Source organism: Nomascus leucogenys, chromosome 8, assembly GCF_006542625.1.
Source record: "Nomascus leucogenys isolate Asia chromosome 8, Asia_NLE_v1, whole genome shotgun sequence".
NCBI classification, from domain to species: domain Eukaryota; kingdom Metazoa; phylum Chordata; class Mammalia; order Primates; family Hylobatidae; genus Nomascus; species Nomascus leucogenys.
Genome location: NC_044388.1, coordinates 51548920 through 51561885, shown reverse-complemented (window position 1 = coordinate 51561885; position 12966 = coordinate 51548920). Strand labels below are relative to the sequence as shown.

The 12966-nt window shown below is 49.4% G+C and overlaps 1 long non-coding RNA gene across 2 annotated transcripts; it reads right to left on the bottom strand.

Annotated features, from left to right (window-relative positions):
• Positions 1-3603: 3603 nt before the first annotated feature.
• Positions 3604-12935, bottom strand: LOC115836338. Of its 2 annotated transcripts, none has more exons than XR_004031335.1 (3): positions 12573-12935; positions 12064-12147; positions 3604-3643 (listed from the first exon to the last, which is right to left on the bottom strand). It is a non-coding gene; the product is annotated as an uncharacterized LOC115836338 (long non-coding RNA). The 2 variants fall into 2 exon arrangements; XR_004031336.1 differs by having other exon boundaries at positions 12808-12935.
• Between the last annotated feature and the right edge of the window lie 31 nt (positions 12936-12966).

Sequence of the window (12966 nt, the reverse complement as noted above, 5' to 3'; positions counted from 1 at the left end):
TTGAGAAGATTCAAAGGAGGGGCTACAAAGTAGAAGGCCATCAATATATTGAATAAGGTGAGAAGAGGAGGGGTGGAAAGAAAGTAAATCATGAGAAAGAGCTTGGCTGAAGTAATGAAGGCTGTCCCTGAAACCTTGCGGCAGCACAACCCAGGTAAGCTGCTGGGACTGATGGGTGCCAGGGTCAGTCCAGGTGAAAGCAAAGAGAGGCTGGGACGAGGGGTGTAGGGGAATAGTGAAAAAAGCATCTTTAAGATCAAGAATGGAATAGTGAGTTGTGGAGGAAGGTATTGAGGACAAAAGAGTGTACAGGTTGGGCACCACGGGGTGGATAGGCAAAACAATTTGGTTGATAAGGCGCAGATCCTGAAGTAATCCATAAGACTTGTCCGGTTTTTGGACAGGTAAAATGGGGGAATTGTAAGGAGAGTTTATAGGTTTTAGAAGCCCATGATGTAACAGGCGAACGATAACAGGCTTTAATCCTTTTAAAACGTGCTGTGGGATGGGATATTGGCATTGAGCAGGGTAAGGGTGATTAGGTTTGAATGGGATGGTAATGGGCATGTGATTGGTTGCCAGGGAGGGAGTAGAGATGTCCTATACTTGTGGGTTAAGGTCAGGGGATACGAGAGAAAGACGCAAAGGAGGCTTTGGGTTAGGAAGAAGGGCGGCAAAGAGATGTGGCTGTAGTCCAGGAATAGTGAGGGAAACAGATAATTTGGTTAAAATATCTCAGCCTAATAAGGGAACTGGGCAGGTGGGGATAACTAAAAAAGAGTGCATAAAAGAATATTGTCCAAGTCGGCACCAGAATGGGGGAGTTTTAAGGGGTTTTGAACTTGGCCGTCAATACCCACAACAGTTACGGGGGCAAGGGAAATAGGCCCTTGAAAAGAAGGTAATGTGGAGTGGGTAGCCCCCGTATTGATTAAACAGGGGATGGACTTACCCTCTACTGTGAGAGTTACCTGAAGCTTGGCATCCGTGATGGTCCAGGGGGCTTCCGAGGTGATCAGGCAGCGTCAATCTTCAGCCGCTAAGCTGAGCAGATCTAGGAAGGAGTCAGTCAGACAGCCTTGGGCTAGAGCTTTAGGGGCTCTAGGAGAAGCTGCTGGATGAGCTGGGCAGTCTGATTTCCAGTGGGTCCCTGCACAGATGGCTTGGGAGGAATCCTGGGCTGTGGGCATTCCTTGGCCTAGTGGCCAGATTTCTGGCACTTGAAGCAAGATCCTAATGGAGGAAGTCTTGTCGGAATGCTTGACTGCTGTAGCTTAGGCGTGTGCAGCTTAGGCATTTTGAAGTCCTTGTGTGCTGGAGGTGTGGCTGGGTTTTGTCTCACAGCAGAGGCAAGTAATTGTAACTCAGAAATGCATTGCCGTCTGGCTGCCTTCTCTCTATTATTGTACACCTTGAAGGCAAGGTTGATTAATTCCTGTTGTGGGTTTGAGGGCCAGATTCTAATTTTTGAAGTTTTTTCTTAATGTCGGGAGTGGATTGGGTGATAAAATGCATATTAAGAATAAGGCAGCCTTCTGGCCCTTCCGGGTCTAGGGCGGTAGAGCGTCTAAGGGTTGCTGCAAAGCAGGCCATGAACTGGGCTGGGTTTTTGTCTTTACCTTGGGTAGTTTCTTTAAGCTTGTCATAATTAACAGCTTTGTAAGCTACCTTTTTAAGCCCTTCAACTAGGCAGGAAATAATGTAATCTCGCCTAGCTATACGTGGGGAATCTGCCTGGTAGTTCCATTGGGGATCCTCTCGGGGAACCGCTGTAATGCCTTCCTGGAGGTCTGGCTCATGAAGCCGGCGGTTATCAGTGTGAGACTGGGCTAGAGAAAAAGCTCTTTCCCGTTCATCTGGGGAGAGGGTAGAAGTCAGGATGACATTTAAGTCACTTAGGTTAAATTGTAGGACAGAGTTAGATATTGGAATTCCTGTATATATTTAGTGGGGTCTGATGGGAAATAGCCTAATGCTGACTGATCTGAGAGATCTGATAGAGAAAAAGGTACGTGTACCCTGACTATGCCTTCAGCTCCAGCCACTTCTTTAAGAGGAAATTGTTGGGCAGGTGGGAAAGAGCTAGTCACCGAACTAAACTGTAAGCCAGACTGGGTGTGAGGAGGGGAGGTGATAGAAGGATTATAGGGTGGAAGAGTGGAGGCTGAGGAAGAATTGGGACTTAGCTCAGCCTGGCGACAAACAGCCTGGGGAGGAGGGGAGAGGTCAGATGAGTATGTAGAAAAGGAAGACTGGAAAGACTCAGCGACACTTGGGGTTGGGACTGAGGGGACAGGCGGGAGAGAAAGGAGGATTTGGGAGGAATCGCACTGGGAACAGAGACTAGGGAGGGAACGAAGTGTGAAAAATGCCTGGATGTAAGCCACCTCGGACCATTTGCCCATTTTTCGACAAAAATTATTTAGGTCTTGTAGGATGGAGAACTCGAAAGTACCGTTTTCTGGCCATTTAGAGCCATTGTCAAGTTTGTATTGGGGCCAAGCGGTGTTGCAGAAGAAGGGGTAGAGACACAGAGAGAAGGGGTCGGGGGGTTCTTGCCCTCCAGAAAAGCAGAGTAAGGGTAGAGACACGGGGAGAAAGCGTTGGGGGGTTCTTGCCCTCCAGAAAAGTGGAGAAAGTGTAGAGACATGGAGAGAAGGGGTCGGGGGGTTCTTGCCCCCCAGAAAAGCAGTACTTACCACTAAGGGTGAAGGAACAAGGCAGGCATCCCTGCATGGTCAGACACCTCTGAAACGTGGGTGAATAATCAGGCAGCCATCCCCATGTGATTAAACACCAAGGGAAGACTGTCTTCCCAAGTCCGTGACTGGTGCCAGAGTTTCAGGTTCACGGATAAAATGTGTCTCCTTTGTCTCTACCAGAAAAGGAAAGGAACTGAAATTAAGAGAAGGGAGAGATTGAAGTGTGGCACCAAGATTGAAATAGAAAGAGGTTAAGAGATAGTGAGAGAGGTTGGAGAAGAGAGTAAAGAGAGGCCGCTTACTTGATTTAAAATTGGTGAGATGTTCCTTGGGCTGGTCAGTCTGAGGACCTGAGGTCATAGGTGGATCTTTCTCACGGAGCAAAGAGCAGGAAGACAGGGGATTGATCTCCTAAGGGAGGTCCCCCAATCCGAGTCACAGCACCAAAATTTCACTCACGTTGGTGTGAAGAGACCATCAAACAGGCTTTGTGTGAGCAACAAAGCTGTTTATTTCACCTGGGTGCAGGCGGGTTGAGTCTGAAAAAAGGCGGGGAGAGTCAGCAAAGGGAGATAGGGGTGGGGCCGTTTTATAGAATTTGGGTAGCTAAAGGAAAATTACAGTAAAGGGGGGGGTTCTCTGGCTGGCAGGGGTGGGAGTCACAAGGTACTCAGTAGGGGAGCTTTTGAGCCAGGATGAGCCAGGAGAAGGAATTTCACAAGATAATGTCATCAGTTAAGGCAGGAACAGGCCATTTTCACTTCTTTTGTGGTGGAATGTCATCAGTTAAGGCAGGAACGGGCCATCTGGATGTGTACGTGCAGGTCACAGGGGATATGATGGCTTAGCTTGGGCTCAGAGTCCTGACACCCAGGAGGTGGAGGTTGCAGTGAGTTGAGATTGAGCCATTGCACTCCCGCCTGGGCAACAAGAGTGAAACTCTGCCTAAAAAAAAAAAAAAAAAAAAAAATTATGTCCTTAGAGTACAGAATTTAAGGGGGTGGAGCCTGTTTGCCCAAAATGGTGGGAGGATAATGAGAGGCATAAAAGAACTCTAAATCAAAGAAAATGACCAAGGTGAGTCTCAATCATTTTAGAGGTTTATTTTGCCAAGGTTGAAGACTCAGTCAGGGAGAATAAAGAACACAAAACCATGGGAACATCTGTGATCTGCGCTTTTTCCAAAAAGGGTCTGGAGACGTCAATATTTAACAGAGAAAGAGTGGCAGTGGGGGAAAGAGGAAAGAAAAAATGGGCGGGTAGATAAAAGGAGAGCAGTTGCATTCTTTTGAGACTTTGATCAGCTTTCACAGAATGCACATTTTACATGTGAAAGGAGGAGGTAGAAGGCCAGTCAATTATGCATTTGTCTCAGTGAATCTGCAGTTTTACATTAGATAAAGTAATCACAGAGTACAGGAAGCAGCCAAACATGCATTTGTCTCTAGTGAGCGGAGGGAGGATCTAGTCCTGTCTTTGTCCTTTACCTATGAAGATGAGCTGTGGATTTACATTGTCAGGGTGAAATTCAACAGAACTGTTATAGGCTAAAGATCTAGGGACCTACAAGGAATTTCATCATGGGCAAATCATGTGGAAGGTCCCCTAGGGAGGTCTGTGGCCTTCTATCTTTGTAGCTATCTGCTTAGGAACAAAAGGAAGGCAGTCTTTGCATGACTCAGTTCTCAAGCTTTTCCCTTTGACTTAATGAGTTTGGGGCCCTGAGATTTTTATTTTCCTTTCGCAGAACAAAAAGGAGATGTAACCACCCTTACAATGTCACTGAGGACTAGTTCTGGATTGGTAAGCTAAGTTTACAACTGCAGGTAGCTACAGTGGAAATTTCTTTCTCAGGCTGGGCTCAGAGTAGCAGCAACCTGGGTTTCTCTGAGTCAGCCCTGCAGGGCAGAGGTCTCCTTGTAACCTACCTCTGACATATACATCCTAGCCTCTTCGTCCTGCTTCCCCATCAAGGCCTTTCAGCCAGATCTGAGATTGTGTCACAGATTCTGATTCTTGCATTAATCTCTGGTCATTTTTAGCAGCTCGTTTGTTGACTCAGCTCCAGAGCCGTTCAGCCTCTGTCCTCACTCCCTCTTCCCATCCTTAGCCTGGGCTTTCCCCACCATGGATGGCCTCAGCCTATGCTGTTTTCAGCTTCATTTCTCCAACGTCAGTGTGATATTGTGAAGTATATGTTCAACCTTGTTTTTTGGCGTACAGCTCCTAAAATCCTTAAAATCTCCAAAGTGATGTCTTTTTTATGCTAATGAGTCAGCTGGTGGCTGGCAGCCCCTAGGTAGCTTCAGGATGGGGCTGGCACTGGAAAGACCAAGGCATGATTAGAGGGTTGGGACTTTCAGCCCCATTCCCTAACCTCCCTGGAGAGGAGAGGGCCTGAAGGTTAAGTTGATCACCAGTGGTTAATGATTCCCAAGGAGGAGACCCTGGAATCCCGGATTTATAGCCAGTTGGTCAGAGGCACAGGTAAGACAGCCTGGCACTTGCAATTGGCATCTGAAGGTGGTGGGGAGAGCCTGGGGGACTGAGCCCTCAGCCTGTGGGATCTGACATTATCTGCTGGTAGATGGTGTCAGAATGGAATGGAAGTTGAGGACACCCAGCTGGTGTCTACGGCAGAATTGATTTCCTGCTTGGTGTATGGGGAAACACCCCTACACGTTGGGTCACAGAAGTCTTCTGTGTTGGCTGTTGTGCTGTGAGAACCGAGGAAAAACAATTTGTGTTTTTTCACTCACAGAGTCAGTATTGGCCTCTCAATGAGATTCATAATGCCTCATTAATTACAAAACTATCCAACCCTAAATGGCGTCTGTAAATTATGTCAGTATACAAGTATTCATGAGTTAACAAATTTTGAATTTTGAAAGACCAAGTACATAGAAATATCCAGTTGCATATTGCCTCTCTATTCTATCATGCACCCTAACTCTCCCCTCTTCCCCTAACCCATGTACAGCAACCAAGCTGCTCTTGGCCTGTGAGCCCCCTGAGGCTCAACGAGGGGAATAACTGCCCACAACCCCTGACCACATACCCGATTTCCTCCCAAGGAAACTGGGCACTCAAGGAGCACCTCCCCTTCCCCTTTCCAAATTAGCTGCTCTGTTAAATCGCCCTCAGAGGGTGTTTCTCCTGCATATTTGTCTCCATTTTCCTTAATCTCCTTCTTTCAGTTATTAAAAAAATTCTGGGTGGGCGCAGTGGCTCACACCTGTAATCCCAGTACTTTGGAAGGCTGAGGCGGGCAGATCATTTGAGGTCAGGAGTTTGAGACCAGCCTGGCCAACATGGTGAAACCCTGTCTCTACTAAAAATACAAAAATTAGCCCAGCATGTTGGCAGGCGCCTATAGTCCCAGCTACTTGGGAGGCTGGAGCAGGAGAATAGCTTGAACCCGGGAGGCGGAGGTTGCAATGAGCTGAGATCGAGCCATTGTGCCAGCCTGGGGGTCACAGTGAGACTCGGTCTCAAACAAAATTCTACTCATTTCTTGATAACCAGAAAATGATACTAAAAGTGGGTGATGCATGGAGCCAGCTCCAGCTCTGGAGGTCACTGGGACTCTTTTAGAGGAACTGTCCCATATCGTATTAAATATGTTTCATTTTCTATTTCAACTTTTTACATTAATTATAATTTATACATTACAATATAAAAGTTGAGTTGTCTTTGACTAATTGACATGATATATTCTGTAGACAAATAAACATTCATTTTACTATTGCAATTTTCCTTTTATTTTGGAGTCATCACTCCCCCTATACCCCCACATCCCAACCCTGATCTCAAACGTTTTCTTAGGTCTGGAAAACTAATTAGCACTGTGCTTGTGGTGACTAATGGTAAAACTGACCATGCCGGGCAAACTTTAGGTAGTGGAAGTAACAAATGTTCTTCCTTATTAAGAAGAGACACAGAATATATACACTAGCAGCACTTCATTAGCTGCCAGCCATTGGTGGCATTTCATTAACACTAGCAACAAAATGTGGTGGCATGAAAAAGTAAATTTAACAAAATTAGCCCATCCCCATTCAAATGTTCCCTGTTGTTATTTTTGTACTACAGGGCTGTTAGGCGGAGGCGGAGGTTGCAGTGAGCCCAAATCGCGCCACTGCACTCCAGCCTGGTGTCAGACCAAGACCCCATCTCAAAAAAAAAAAAGTACTTCGATATTCTCTTATAGCTACAAAAAATAAAAGGCAAGTCCTATTTTGAGCGCATTTCCCGCCTAGTATTTCATGAATTTGTGGGGTTGGTTGTTGCTCCCGCTGCAAAGGCCGTCCGATCTTGAGACAGAGGATCAGGCGGTGCCGGCGACAGGCAAGGAGGGGCGGTGGCGGCCTCCAGGCGGAACCCGGGTCTTAGGGCGGGGCGGGGCGGCAAGGGCCTCCAGGGGGCGCAGCTTCGCCCTCCCTCTGCGCCGCGGCCCCGGGACCCCAGTGCCTCTCCCGCCCGCAGGAGGCCCCGCCCCGCCGCGCCGCGCTCTCACCGCGGGGAGGGGGCGAAGCTCAGCCTTTCCCGAGCTACCGTTTGACTAGAGCGTGAAACGGAGCGGGTCGCGCGCCCGGGCGCTCCAGAAGGAAGGAGAAGGCAGCGTGGCGGCCCCACCGCGAGTCCCTGGCAGCCCAGACCTGGCGGAGGGTGAAGAAGCCTGGGTCCAGAACTAGGTGGTCAGGAGTCAGGTAGTAGGAAGCCACGGAGCCGGCTCTCCCGGGTGCCTCGCGCCGCCCAGCGCCCTCTGCCCTGGAAAGTGCAGAGGGGCCCTGGACCTGCAGACTCTCGGCGTCTGGGTGGGGGCAAGAGCGTTCCGATGGCGCCTCGGCTCGCGCTTAGCGATCCTGCGCTCGCTCACTCTGCTGCGCCAGCCTCGGGATTAGGGGCGAGGAGTGCAGTGCGGAGCTGTGTGCAGAAGAGCGTGCGGCCAGGACACCGCAGTCTCACCGCACCGGAGCCTCGCAAGTGGCGCTGGAGTTGAGTCCGGATTCAAGAAGAGCTCCAGGGAGGGAGGGGAAGGAGGGAGAAAAAAAGGGAGGGGCGGGGGAGGACGGGATTAACCAGTTATAATAGCTAGTATTTATATAACCTGTGGGGCAGGTGGTATTGTAAGTGCTTTCACATATTCATTCAGTCTTTATCACAACCCCAGGAAGCGGGTACTATTATTTCTGTCACTTTACAGATGAGGCAACTAAGGCAGAGAGGTTAAGTAACTTGCCGAGGTCACGCAGCTAGGAAGTGACAGAGTGAGGATTAGCACCCAGTCCATCAACTCTAGGGCCTGTGCTCTTCAACAGTCAGGGAACGCGGCAGGAGGGCACTGAGTCCTCTAAATGGCCTTAGTCATGGGAAGCAGAGATGAATTTGCTCTATAGATAATTCAGTGTGGTCTGGACGCCTCAGATTGTGGGGAGAATGATAGTTGGGAGTAGGTTACATATTTTTGAGAATTTGTGAGATTATGTTTAAGTCATAGCAGAAGAAGATATAGTATTTCTTCATAATGTTGAAGGCAAAAAAAAAAAGTTATAAAGGAACAAAAACACCTAAACAGCCCATGAATAGGAAAAACAAAAAGGAATATAATACATCAAGCATTTAAAAAAATCTCCAGAACAGTGGATACACTTGTGCTCTTTAGTACTTTCTAAGTGTTTCTAATTTTATAATCAGAAAATATGTATATAAGATATGAGGCCGGGCGCGGTGGCTCACGCTTGTAATCCCAGCACTTTGGGAGGCCGAGGCGGGCGGATCACGAGGTCAGGAGATCGAGACCACGGTGAAACCCCGTCTCTACTAAAAATACAGAAAAAACATTAGCCGGGCGTGGTGGCGGGCGCCTGTAGTCCCAGCTACTCGGGAGGCTGAGGCAGGAGAATGGCGTGAACCCGGGAGGCAGAGCTTGCAGTGAGCCGAGATGGCGCCACTGCACTCCAGCCTGGGCGACAGAGCGAGACTCCGTCTCAAAAAAAAAAAAAAAGATATATGTATATATAATTGCTGTGTACATTGTATGTATTTAAAAAAAATTGGGGGGGGTATAGCTTAATGAGAATTTGACATCAAGAATACCATCTTTGAAACCAGCCTGGCCAACATGGCGAAACCCTGTCTGTACTAAAAATACAAAAATTAACCAGGCATGGTGGTGCACGCCTGTAATCCCAGGTACTCAGGAGGCTTAAGTGGGAGGATCGCTTGAGCCTGGGAGGCAGAAGTTGCAATGAGCCAAGATCATGCCACTGCACTCCAGCCTGGTCGAGACTCCGTTTCAAAAAAAAAAAAAAATGACATCTTCAGTTTTGAAAGGCCCCAGATCAACACTTGTAATATGAATGTCACATTCTGGGCATGGCCCATTCCAGAAAGTGGCTAAAAATATTCTATATATTTACTCTGTATTATTATAGTCATCTGATGCAAAAAAAAAAAATTGTAAACTTTGGTGGGGTTGATATTTTACAATTAAATTTAATTGGAGTTCAGACTGTTTTATTTTAGGTAACCTTTTGAAAAGGTTACATCCCCTTAAATGCTTTGAACAAAATTCTCCCATCTTCATAAGCAGATGCCTTTATTTAAAAAATAGCAGACAGGGGCTGCACTGGATGAGTTTCATGGGAAAGAGAAGTTGGAGCGGAGGGTGCGGCTAGTTCTCTGAGGGCACAAACAAACAGGATGCAAGACTGTTCCATACAAATTTAGACAATTGTATTGCTGGGATGGTCCTTGGGTTTTCATCATTGTGCAGAGGAAACTAGTGTTTTTGAAGTTCCAGGACTCTTACTTGGACCAACTAAATCTATTTCAACTAGATCGTAACTGTCACCCTTAGAGATGGCATCAGTGAACAGTAACGATATTATCATAACACCACATATTTACAGGGTACTTTTCACTAGAACATTCTCACCAGGACCTTTCTTGTTGGGCCGCCCTCTGAAGCAGGAGACAGGAAGGGCAGGCAAAAGGGTAAGAGCTTCTGTCCTTTTGTAAAAGACAGATGTGGCTCAGCCTCCTACCGGGAACACATTCTCTAGTCTGAATTTTGTCATTACGCCTGCCCTTCCCCCCCCACCCCCGCCCCGACAATGATGCCTTCAGGGTAGGGGTGGCTCAGACACTGTGAGTGGCATCCTGTCTAAAGCAGGAAGTGACGAGGCTGGAGGAGGTTGGTCCTCTTCCCCTTCCCCATCCCTGGCCCACCCAACAGCCAGTGGAGCTGCTCCTCTTTAGACACTGAAAAATAGATGAAAGGGGAGAGACTGGTCCTCAAAAACCTATTCTAGGGAAGGGGAGAATTAGCAGGCTCCATTTCCTCCTGTTATTATCTGCATCGGTGCTGTACAAGGTCGAGTTGCTTAGTGACAGCGAGGTGGGGTTGGGGATATCTACACTTGCCACGAGGGAGGGGACAGCAGGAACTCACAGCCTCAGATGAGTCACCTTAGGCAGGGCAGGCATTATTTAAAATTCTGCGTCTGAGTTTCTCTCATTATAAACTAACACACATCACGGGCGGCACCGAGGGAGGAGCGCGTCAGAGAGAAGTAGGCTGGGCGTGAGCTGCCAGGCAGGAGAAGGCCGACTTGGGCAGAACATTCACTGCCAGCGATCCAGAGCAGACAGGTGCCTGGCCTGCGCCCGTGAACGCTGCCATGGATTTATTTTCTGTGCGCTCACTAATGTCCAGTTCACGCATAGTGCCTCTCAGCTTCCCAACGTAAGAAAAACTCATTTCCATTCTTCAGATATGGTGAGAGAAGCTCAGAGAGGTGCAGTGACTTGCTGGAGGACTGAGCTAGGAACAGCAGAGTGGGCACATGCTCCACAGGCCGGGAAACGCCCAGCTGCTAGGGGTCCCCAGTGCTGTCCCTTTCAGGTCTCATCCTCTGCTCCTATTTGGCCTCAGATTTCACGTTGAATTAAAACACAAAGGCCAAGAAGCAATTATCTCTGGAAAAATCTTTTCAGAACTGTGTAATGAGCGAAGCTACCCCAAGGAGAGCCATTCTCTGGAGAGGTTCTGGAAGGCTCCGGCTGGTGGTAAAGAGCCAAGATGTGAGAGTTGGGGTGGGGGTGGAGAGAAGGTGGACGCCAAGCCCTGGGTACCTGGGAGTAGCATCTGAGGGACAGGCTGTCCACTGGGGGCCCAGCAGCAGGGAGAGGGGAGAGAGGAGGAGAAATTCTAGGAAATCTGTCCCCACCCTGAGAAGAGGCACTAGGCACCTGCCTACCTACATGCTGGGAGCATGCTGGGCGATTCCTAAAGCTGGGGTGATTAAGACCTAACTTGGCCTAAGAGGCTACTCACAGACATCTGGCCTTAGTTTCCACCTCCGATACAGACCAACTATTGAGGTGGCAGGTAGGGTGCACATTAGGAATGACAGCATCATCTTGGGTTTTTTTATTTTTTATTTATTTTTATTTTTTTATTGAGACGCAGTCTGGCTCTGTCGCCCACATTGGAGAGCAGCGGCGCCATCTCGGCTCACTGCAAGCTCCGCCTTCTGGGTTCACGCCATTCTCCTGCCTCAGCCTCCTGAGTAGCTGGGACTGCAGGCGCCTGCCACCATGCCCGGCTAATTTTTTTGTATTTTTAGTAGAGACGGGGTTTCACTGTGTTAGCCAGGATGGTCTCAATCTCCTGACCTCGTGATCCACCCGCCTCAGCCTCCCAAAGTGCTGGGATTACAGGCGTAAGCCACCGCGTCCGGCCCATCACCTTGGGTTTTACCGAGGCATTTTTGCCCCATAAACTCAATGTGCTTTCATATATGGCTTCTCATTTCCTACCACAAAGCCAGCTCCGAGGCACCTGTAATTATCATAATTATATAGTTGGAATGTGCTGGGAACCAAAGGCAGTCTCCAGGCCCCTGTTACCTAGTCCACCGTGCAGGGCCATCTTTGTTAATAATTCAGGCTGGTCCTTACCACAGCCCACCCAAGCCTTTAAAACTCACCTGGGCTTTTTCTTTATGCAAAGACTTTAGATTCCTTCCCTTACTAGCTTTGTGGCTGGTCAGGTCTTTCAACCTCGCTTTCTGAGCTATGAAATTGGGGTAATAATAATGCTTGCCACAAGCCGGTGGTAGTCCACAAAAATATGCGTAAGTGAGCAGCAAATGGAAACCAAGTATGTAATTTTACATTTTCTAATTTCAAAACAAGTCATTTAACACAATGTATCCAAAGCACTATTATTTTGATAGACCATCAATATTTAAGAATCAGTAATGAAATATTTCACATTATTTTAACTTACTGAGCCCATAAAATCCAGTGTGTACTTCACACTTAACAGCACATCTCAGTTCAGATTACCTACGTTTCAATGCTCAGCAGCCACCATGCCTAGGGTCTACCGAACTGGACAGCCTAGCTCCGAAAGCTTCTGTGAGGATCAGGCGACCTAAGGGGTGTAAGGGGCAGGGCCATCAGCTGACACATCAACGTGGCAGATGTGTCCTGTCTTTCCTCACACACACACACACACACACACACAAACACGCAGAATTTTCCACATTTAAAAGGCGTTTACAAGGACGCAGGAGCCCAAAGCGGACATGTGACAAATCCAGCCCTTTTCTAGCCCCCCCAACCCCCGCCCCCGACCAAGCCATCTTCCTCCCCTGCAGGGGCGAAAGGCCGCCCACCCCGCCGTCCTGGCATTCCTTTCAGGCAGCTGCCCGTCGGCTCCCCGTGGCCCCCCACTCCTCTCCACGCTGCCCACCCCACCCCCACAAACGGCGTCCAAGACCCTGCCCAGGATGCGGGAAACCTTTGCCACCCGCTGGAGAGCCCACTGCAAATGGGTCTTCAGTTTCCAGCTCCCACCTCCAAAGGGTACTCGACGCCTCTTCCCGTCCCTAGGAGGCGAGGACCCTGTTCCGAGGCAGCCCCTCCCCCTGGTTCCGGGGCCCCCGGTCCCCAGCCCCCCTCGAGGGTCCAGAGTGGGCGGGTCGGGGTGGGGATTGCGGCGTGAGCGGAGGACCCAGCGCCAGGGGTCGCCCGCGCCCGTGGATCGGGCAGGGGGCTGCGGCTGAGCCCGAGGCCCGGGCACCGCACTCACCGCTGGACCGCGGGGCCGGCCGCCCACTCAAGACCCAGCGGCAGCAGCAATAGGGCGAGCGCCCCCACACCTCGCACCGCGCCCCGGCTCCCCCTCGCGGTGCCGCAGTCCCAGCCGCACCGCCCCCGCGGCCGCAGCCCCGCCCGTCATGACGTCACC